We start from the raw sequence: 10,940 nt of genomic DNA on the forward strand, positions 1-10,940 counted from the left end.
GAGATCGAATCTGTATTATTGAAAAAATTCAGTGAAACCCTGTCAAAGGGGGCAATAGTATGGTATCATAATTTACCATCTAACTCTATTGATTCTTTTGCTATGCTTGCAGATTGCTTCGTAAAATCACATGCCGGAGCCATAAAGGTCGAAATCAGAAAGTCGGACATGTTCAAGTTAATACAAAAGGATAACGAGATACTAAGGGAGTTCGTATCTCATTTTCAAATGGAACAAATGAATCTGTCACCGGTCACAGACGATTGGGCTATTCAAGCTTTAACTCAAGGTCTAAACGAGCGGAGCTCGATGGCTTCACGACGGCTGAAGCAAAATCTGATTGAGTACCCAACTATTACTTGGGCCGATGTGCACAATCGATATCAATCCAAAATAAGAGTCGAAGATGACCAGTTGATTTCTAGGTCCATTACGAAAAGAACTACAAAGCAAAAGTCGACCAGAGATCGATATCAGCCATATAGCGAAAATGATACTACCGCTGAGTATCCGAGGCCTCTTTAAAATCAACCTCGTATACTGGGGGGCTTTATCATTGAACGCATCTGTGATGATTATCAAGTTCGGTGCAAAGGAAGTTACTTCGTTATTTCATGACAAACAGTGTCTCAACAGGAAACGTTGTAAGATCCAAATGGTCAAAACGAACCATGCTTATGTAGTTGGACCGAGCCCTGACGCAAAACATGAACACATGTATAATGACTTGCAAAGAAAGCCCTCTTCTTTACCGATATTCTATGTTCAAGATTTATTATGCAAACAGGATCGAGTTTGAGCAAGCGCTCACTCGACCATTACGCCTACGGGCTACATTATTTCGAGTTCGAAATTATTCACTCGACTACTAAGCCTACGGGCTATTTTTATTTCGAGTTCGAGCAATCACTCACTCGACCATTAATCCTACGGGCTACTTTGACCATTACTCCTACAAGCTACATTATTTCGAGTTCGAATCATTCACTCGACTACTAAGCTTATCGATGAAGGCTAGGTAGAACCCGACCACGATACTTTTTTGGGTACCGACATTGCACCAAAACCGATAACCTCCTCCGAGGCACCTGACTCGAGCCCTTATAGAAAACCATGGATATCGGCCGATTCCTGAATATCCTCATAGGACCGATCCTCCAACATGATGGCTTCTCGAATCATGGCATCCGAAATCTGAGGGGATCCGCTAAGGTCAACTATCCAAAACTCATCCCTTGAAATATCTTCTACTGCCCGAGAAAGTCCACCCTCGGTGTCCCTTTTGATCATCTTAGTTCGAGAAGGGATAATCTCGGCTTCTTCTTGTTCTGGGATTATGGCCAAGGTTCCCCGATTTGCTTCCACCAAATTGGAAGACTGTTGAATCACAACATTAGCCCGTACACAACCTAAATTCTCCTCTCCTTCTTCGGGCTCGTCCCTTAAATGGCGGGCCACTTCCGAAGTCATAACACGAGAGCCCCCCTTCGGCTTTCGAGATCTCTTAGCCAGTTTCTTCTTCTCCGAGCTCAGGGAGCCCGATACGTCTTTTCTCTTCCTTTATTTTACCTGCTTCAGGACAGGAACTTCTTCACCACCAGATGGGGGCCTCATGACTACATCTTTCCCGAGTCCTACAAAAGGGAAGAGGGAGATTTACCATACAAACTGACGAAGAGACAAATCGACAAAAGATTTACCATGACTGCGGGCCTCCCATCGACCTTTTGATAATTCGACCCAAGCACGCTCGGAGTATGGTCTCTGCAACACCAGACTTTTGACTCATTGTCTAAGATCCGGGATCGGTTTCGGCATTCGAGCTACGGCTGTGATAAGGAAAGAAAAATGGATCACCAAAATAAAAGGAAATCACAAAATCAAAATGGGCAAAGAGAAACGTTCACTCACGGCTCATATTCCATTTTTCGGGAAATGGCAAGTCATCGGCAGGGATCAAGTCCGAGGTTTTGATTCGAACAAAACGGCCCATCCAACCCCGGTCCCAGGTCTCGTCTATGCTCGAGAATGGAGCTTTGGTTGCTCGGCGAGCAAGCTTGATCAACCCTCCTCGATAAAGTCGGGGACTATAAAGGCGCATAAGATGATCGAGGGTGAAGATACGCCCCTCGACCTTGCTCGAGAAAAATCGAAGAAGAATCACTATCCTCCAAAAGAAAGGGTAAATTTGGCCGAGGGTCACATCGTACCTCTTACAAAAGGCAACGATGACAGGGTCTAATGGTCCCAACGTGAAAGGATAAGTGTAAACACTTAAGAACTCTTCGACGTGGGTAGTAATTGATTCATCAGGCGATGGGATTACTACGAGTTTATTATCCCAGTTGCATTCTTGTATGACTTTATCGAGAATTTTTTCGGTAATTGAACATTGATACCTCGACATCGGCTCACACCGACCCGGTATCTAAGAAGGCTTTTCAATTTTAAAATCGCCTATAGTCGAACACCCTACCGGAATGAATTCCTCAGGGTGGGGCTCTTCCACATCCTTGTCACCAGCAGGTCGAGATAAAAAAACGGTCTCTTTTTGTGGAACAGTTTTAGACGTTTTTGCCATTTAAATTTCATGAACAAAGAACAAAAGTATTTGGTGTTTTAAGAAAGAGTTTGCAGTAAAACTCACAGATTTACAGGCAGAAAACTCAAAAGAGACGAAAAGGAACTTAGAAAAATTGGAAGATTGAAGACGTAAAGTATGAATGACGTAAAGTATAGAATGAAGCAATGACGGTTCAATATCAGAGGTGGCCGACCACCGTCTGACACATTAAATGCCTTGGTAAAACCAAACCGATGGGACAACTATCATATACGTCATGGTCGAGATCGATGTAAACGTCAATATATATCTGATCGAGTTGTTGGAAAATCATATCGTTTCTCGCCACATCCTTTTCTGAGAAACGAGGGGACTATCTGTATACAGTCGAAATAGATTTTGGCCTCCGTACGTTTGATCGAGTTCGAATGGTAAGCGATCGAAGTGAAAGCTCGATACAAGTTCCGAGGATAGTACAAACAAGCCTCGATCTCCAAGACCGATCGAGGAATCGGCTCGGTATCATTATCAAGCCCACGACCAAATTGAACCGCAAGGCAACGAGAAGGTTGTCAGAGATGCACAGACCGATTGGCACTCACCCCAAATGTCGAACTCGAACTCAAGGCCGAGAGCTCGACCCAATACTGAGCTCGAGCCGGTATCGAGCTCTCAGACAGGAGTCGTTGCAACCGCACTAGGGGAGAGAATCTTGGCAGGAACCGAGGAAAAGACAATTCATCATGGGTTCTCCACTATATATTTTTTATTATAAATAAATTAAGATCTCTCTACTATAAAGGGGGGAATCATTGTAAGCACTGGGGGGTGGACACACTGTAACAAAATATTTTCCTCTCATATTGAAAGATATCCCCTTGTGTTTATTTTCCTTTATCTTATTCGTTCTTCTTATCACTATTCTCATTCCCATAGTCAAGAATACTCGTATTTCTATTTTTCTATACGATTTGTATCAAATTATATCACATATCCTTAGAACCATACACAAATTTAACTCTATCCAATTTTTCGGGTAAACAAGAACATTGTCTCCTTCTCCTTCTTCACCATGATTTTTTCCATTACCTTCCCAATGCTTTCTTTATGCAGATCTCACCAAATTTCGAATAACAAATGAAATATTTGAATTAGATAAAAGTAAAAAAAAATTAATTCAACTTCATAGTAATATCGCCCCATTTATGATCCTCAAATGTAAGCAAGTTGGATTGACTATATAAATTATAACTAGCAATATCGCTCCATTTGATTTTGTTTTTGTATGAGATTAAATGGGGGGGGGGCGGGGGGGGGGGGAATGAAGATCATCTAGTGCTCCAAGTTCTGCAGGATCAGAGACTCATAGTTAGACTCATAGTTCATGTCATTTTGCTTATCGATGGAGCAAAATTACTGTCAAGACCCCAAATTTACCTCCGTAAGATGTCGTGATGGTACCTAGTCTTTACGACTAGGTAAGCCTAAAAAATAATAATAACTTGGCAGAAACAATTATCAAAATACTAAAACAAAGCTAAATAACAGATTTAACCTTCCGATACGAAACATAATCTCAACAACACGCTTCCCCAAAACCGGTAGAACTGAGTCATAAGCTCTATAGAGTAAAACTAGTATAACTACTACATCATTGTATGAAAAATCTACAACAGTAAACAGAATAAAAGGGAAGGTGACTCCGAGGCCTGCGGACATGGAGCAGGTATACCTTGAAGTCTCCCAAGTAGCAACTCAATCAACTCTAGCGTCCGATACGGCCAGACATACCTGGATCTGCACAAAAATGTGCAGAAATATAGTATGAGTATACGATAACGGTACCCAGTAAGTATCAAGCCTAACCTCAGTAGAGTAGTGACGAGGTCAGGTCAAGACACCAACTAGGATATAAATAAACAGTATAAAAATGTTATACGGATATAAAATGAAAAGTGGGGAAATAACTGATATGAAACAAGATAGTAACATGAATAATACCGAAAATTAATCATGAAAATAGTATAAAAGAAGCAACTAAAGAAAACTACAATGATAATTTACGAACAACAACTGCTAAAACAATAAAGAATGAAACAACAAGAAATGAATCTCGACTTTCAGCTCTTATGTTTAGCCGCAGATATCGCAATTGCGATATGGGTTCGCAGTTGTGAACCCTTGAAATTGCGAATTAAACCTTGCAAATGTGGCACTGAAGGTCTGGGAAGCTATTCGCAAATGCGAAGATGGGATCGCATTTGCGAACCGTGCTGCCCTCGCAAAAGCGACACTTTTGTCGCAAATGCAAACTACCAAAAATCCATACCACTTCGCAATTGCGACACTTGAGGCCCCCCTGCTAAGCTCACAAATGCGACCCTGGTGTTCGCAATTGCGACACGAGAGCACTAGACACCAGTTTTCTTACAATTTCAGTCCAAAACACTCCGAAACATGTCCGAAACTCATCTGAGCCCTCGGGGCTCCAAACCAAACATCTACACAAGTCTAAAAACATAATATGAACTCGCTCGCGCAATAAAAACACAAAATAATATCTAAAACTATGAATTGAACTCTAAAACGCATGAATTTTAAAGAATTTTTCAAGAACTCCTAGAATTACAACTAAACGTCTGAATCCTATCAAATCAACTCCAAACGACACCAAATTTTGTAGACAAGTTCTAAATGCCATAACGGACCTATTCCAAGTTCCAAAATCAAATTCCGAGCCCGATAGCTAAAAGTCAACCTACGGTCAAACTTTTCAACTTCAATTTGCCAAATTTCGGCAAATCAACATAAATCAACCTACGGATTTCCAAAATCAATTCCGGGCATACGCCCAAGTCCAAAATCACAATACGAAGCTATCGGAACCATAAAAATACAGTTCCAGTGTCGTTTTCATAAAAATTAAATTTTGATCAACATTTTCTAATTTAAACCTCTAAGTCAAGAATCAAGGGTCCAAATCAACCCGAAAACTTCTCGGGACAAAACTAACCAACTCCGCAAGTCGTAAAATCATAAACATGCATATGTGAAGCAATAAAAGGGATAACGTGGCGCAATTACACAAAACAACCGATCAGGTCGTTACAGTCACTCGCCATAGAACAACATGTTTGATATTTATGTCAACCTTAAGTATTGTACAATGTTTCTCAACAATACACTAAGTCTTGTAACTCCTGCTAATTCTCACCTAGCTCAATATAATAATGAAGTACATTTTTGTGATATTTGAATAGGTCAATACTGGAATAAATTTGTCAATCGATTATTCAGGGTAGTGAAATTACGTAATAAAATCGCTTATATTGTTGTAGTAATTGTATCAATAAAAACCATTCAATTTAAACTTTGTCTCCTACAAAATAACTTCGGATGAACCAGAATCCACTTTCTGGCACTAGAAATCTGACTTGGAGGGGACGGGGGAAGTGCGCGAATAGCCATTGTTTAGGTTGCTATTTAAGTTTCAATCAGGGTTTATAAATTATTTATAGCTTAGCCAGTCAAAAAAAATGAGCATCTCGCTTCTATTATTATATTTCTCGATCGCTTGTTCTATTGCTTCTCCTTTTCTCTGTCTTTTTCTTCAACATCCCTTAATTCTTTTTCAACTACACATAAAACTTTCTGGCAAAGAACTTATTCTCTTTCACTAATAATTTAACAATCGATAAAACTCCATCCATATACACATTCAACAATAAAAGTTCTTATTATATATTTCATTCCAAAGACCCAAAACTCATTTGAAATCCTTCTTTCTCAATCACAATAAAAGCTTGCAAATGTTGGCTTTAATTATTGTAAAATAAATATGTAACGACCCGGATGGTCGTTTTCAGTAATTTAGCTTTGATCCCTTATTTATTGCCTCCTCTATATTATAGTATGGTTATGTGACTTGCCGAGAGTAGTTGGTTTTGGTTTCGGGTGAGTTTCGGAGTGAAATGGGACATATAGTCCCTAAGTTGGAGGCTTAAGTTGAAAGAGTTGACCGGAGTTTGACTAATGTATAGACTACTCCGGAATGGAGTTTTGATTATTCCAATAGCTCCGTATGGTGATTTTAGATTTAGGAGTCCGGATATTGATTTGGAGATCCGTAGGTCATTTCGGCTTGAATTGGTGAAAGTTAGGAAGTTGAAGGTTTTGAAGGTTGAGAAGTTTGATCGGGAGTTGATTTTATTGATACCGGAGTCATATTCTGATTTCGGAAGTTGGAATAGGTCCATCATATCATTTATAACTTGTGTGCAAAATTTGAGGTCAATCGGAGTTGTTTTGGTATGATTCAACGTTAGTTTGGAAGTCGGATGTTCATAGTTTCAATAGGCTTGAATTGGGTTGCGATTCGTAGAATTGGCGTTGTTTGATATGATTTTAGGCCTCGAGTAGGTCCGTTATCACTACAAAAAAACTGAATTTAGCTACGAACGTCGCCGCTAATCTGTCGCTAAATCACCCGTAGCTAGCAGAATTTCTTGATAATTTGTCGCTAATCCGTCGTTAAATGATATTAGCGACGAATTTTTCTGTTTAGCTACAGAATTTGTCTGTCGCTAAAACCAGATTTTTTAGTAGTGTATGTATTTTGGAACTTGTTGGTATATTCGGACGGGATCCCGAAGGCCCCGAGTGTGAATTGGATTGAAATCGGAATAATTTTTGGACTTAGTGTTGTAGAAGCTTCAGCTATTCTGGTGCCATCGCACCTGCGGTGGGAATGGCTGCCGGTGCGGACTCGCTGGTGCGAGTGATGTAGCACAGAAGAAGAAAGGGGAAGCCCAGGCCTGGGTTCGCAGGTGCGGACACCTGGGCACAAATGCGCATCCGCAGGCACCACGGTTCTTGTGCATAAGCAGAACTGTGGGGAGCTTGTGAAGGACTGCAGGTGCGGTCGTGACTCCGCAGAAGAGGGCTCGCAGGTGCAAGCATTTGGTCCGCAGAAGCAGAATATCATGGCATTAGTTGGAATCGCACCTGCGATGGATTTTTCCGCAGGTGCGATAGTGAGCCTGCATAAGCGCAAATCGCTGGGCAGAAAAGGCTTAGGTCGAGGGTTTTATCTTATTTTCATCTTTTGGATCTAGAGATCTCGGTTTGTGGTGATTTTTTGAGGGATATTCAAGTAAATCTTCGGGGTAAGTGATTCTAACTAAGATTGGGCTATATTACATGAATCCATCATTATTTTTATCATCTAATTAGTGATTTGAGTTGGAAATTTTGGAGGGAGATTATGAAACTTCTTTGACTAAATTTTGGGGATTTGAAAGGCGATTTGAAGTCATATTAGAGTAATTCTTATATTTTTGGACTCGTTATCGAATGGGTGTTCGGATTTTATAAGTTTGGTCGGATTTCGAGATGCGAACCCGAGGTTGACCTTTTGAGTTAACTTTTTGTTTCTCTTTAAAGATTGCAACTTTATTGTTCGAAATAGCTTCCTATAGTTTGTATTTATGGTATGAAGTGCTTTTGGCTAGATTCGATCCGTTTGGAGTTGGATAATCACGAGAAAGGCTTACTAGTGGATTGAGTTAGCGTGTTTTGAGATAAGTGTCTTACCTAACCTTGTGTGGGGGTATTACCCCATAGGATTGGTATTGTTTTGTGATAATTGTGATATGTGAAAGTCGTGTACGCAAGGTGACGAGTGTGTACACGGGCTAAATATGGTAATTGACCGATTTTAGTTATGTAGATTCCTTTCATGACTTTAATTGAGTTGCCATAATATGTTATAATCGTCATCATTAGTCTATCTTCACAAGCTTTACTTGACATCGTTGTTACTTGTCTTATATCTTGCTAATTGTCTTTACATGTTTAGTAGAAGCTATTGTTCTCTCCATTTCTTATTCATTGTTTAACTGTTGTGTTTCTTTACTTGAAGTTGTTGTTTCTTGGAATATTCTTGATGTTGAATTTGGTATTGAGTTATAAAGGCCTTGATTCACATTGAGGCAAGGTTGTAAATTGTTGAAATACCATTCTTGTTAAGTTATTCACATTCGGTTGCTATTGTTGAGACTCTTGTACATATTATGGTAGAGCCATGGGCTATTTATTATAGAAACACTATTATTATTGACTTCTTTAGCAAGTTGTAGTATTGGGCACTTGAGGTGCAATTTATGATATTGATACGCATGCGGTGGTATAAAGATTAAGGTTGAAATGCATGCGGTATGATAAGGTGGGCTTGATACGCGTGTTGCTTGTATGGGAACTACTTGAAGCCACACAGTGTGATAAGGTGGGCTAAAATACAGGCAGCTATTTCAGGAAAATGATTTTCAAACTAAATAAAAGGCTCCTACGGTGATATAAGGAAAGATTGTGATTTGATTTGTGATATGAGACTACGAGGTGGTACCTCGGTAGTGATTCTTGTTGATACTTTACTATTACATCACTTGTGTTTTGGTTGCTTTATTTCCTTATCATATTATTCCTTGTTTTTACTGTGATGCCTTATTTGCCTTAGTTCAGTGTAGCTATTCCTGGTATATATCTCCATTGTGTCATTTCCATTGTTCATCATTATCACACTGTCATATACCTGTTCAGTTTATTATGTATTCCAATAGGGCCTTGACCTGACCTCGTCACCACTCTATCGAGGTTAGGCTTGACACTTACTGGGTACCGTTATGGTGTACTCATGCTACGTTTCTGTACATCTTTTTGTGCGGATCTAGGTCCCTCTTACCAGCCTAGGCACCAGTGAGTCGAGTTCAGATTTGGAGACTTCAAGGTATACATGTCGGTATCTACAGGCCTCGGAGTCACCCTCTATCTAGTTTTATTTTATTTTCCCTTTTTTTTTTATAGATGTTGTATAGGAACGTTTAGCATACTCTTGTAGAGCTTGTGACATGGTATCACCGAATTTTAGGAGTTGTGTTATGTTGAGTTGCGGAGTTCTTTATATGATAGTTGTTGAGTTAGAGAGTTTTTATCATTTCTCAGTTAAATTCTGCACGATGTTAGGCTTACCTAGTCTTAGAGACTAGGTGCCATCACTACATCCTACGAAGAAAAATTGGGGTCGTGAAAGTTGGTATCAGAGCTATAGGTTCATAGGTGTACAAAACACAAGTAGGTTTAGTAGAGTCTCGTGGATCGGTATAGAGACCTCTATACTTATCTACGAGAGGCTATGGAACTGTTAGGAAACTTCACTTCTTTGATCCCTTATCGTGCGAATTTGTTGACTTCGAAATTCTAAATCTTGTCTTTCTATTCTCTGACAAATGGTGAGGACACATACTACTAGATCCGACGATCAGACACCCGTGCTCCATCCTAAAGCCGCGAGAGGCCGGGGCCGGGGCAGAGGCCGAGGAGGGGCACGTGGTGCAGCCAGAGAACCTGCTCGAGCTACGACAGAGGAGCCACCAGTAGCTCCAGTTCTTGAGCATGTTTGGTACTCTAGCTCAGGCGGGGTTGACTCCACTTGCACTGACCACATCTCAGGTCGGGGGAGGAGCACAGTCTCTTGCAGCCCATACCCTAGAGCAGCGGGTCCATGTTGACCAGGTCCTAGCGGGTCCCAGTTCAGCCCGAGGTTAGGGCAACAACATCTGAGGAGGAGCAGCTCAGGTCGAGAGGTACAAGAAGTACCATCCTCCTACTTTCAATGACCTAGCTACAGAGGACGCACAGGGCTTTCTGGATAAGTGCCTCTGTATTCTTCGTACCATGGGCATAATGGAGACTAGAGGGGTGGCTTTCACTACTTTCCAGTTGTTGGGATCAACGTACTAGTGGTGTCGGGCTTATGAGGAGGGTAGCCCCACCGAGGCAGCTTCACTCACATGGGATCGGTTTTCAGAGATATTCCTAAGAGGGTTTGTTCCCTAGAGCCTTCGGGATGCATAACACGTGAAGTTTGAGCAGTTACGCCAGTGTGCTACGACCGTATCAGAGTATGCTGTCAGGTTCAGGGTATCCGTAAGGATTGGAGTTAAACAATATTTTTGTTGTTTTTAGCTTAATTGCTATCCAAGATGATCAACAATTGAGATTTGTGTGATTAAAACTAAAATTAACTAAGTGTCTAAACTATTGGGTAATGACAATTGCAACAAGAATAAGCAAAGATGATATCAATGGGAGAAAATAGGGGTTGATTGGATAGGTGCAAGATACTTGTCTAGGATTTAACTCTAGTTAATTCACTTCTAAGGTTCAAGTGAGCCTCTCGAATTCACTCTATTATTAGTTGGAATGTTCAGTAGAAACTCCTCTCTCGATTAAGTCTCAACCTCACAATACGAACTAAGTTAAGCTCGGTGAAGATATGCAAGAATTCGTAGTGGATTGGTTTGTAAGAGAGCCTCTTTTA

This window comes from Nicotiana tomentosiformis, chromosome 5 (genome assembly GCF_000390325.3).
Source record: "Nicotiana tomentosiformis chromosome 5, ASM39032v3, whole genome shotgun sequence".
Taxonomy (NCBI): Eukaryota; Viridiplantae; Streptophyta; class Magnoliopsida; order Solanales; family Solanaceae; genus Nicotiana; species Nicotiana tomentosiformis.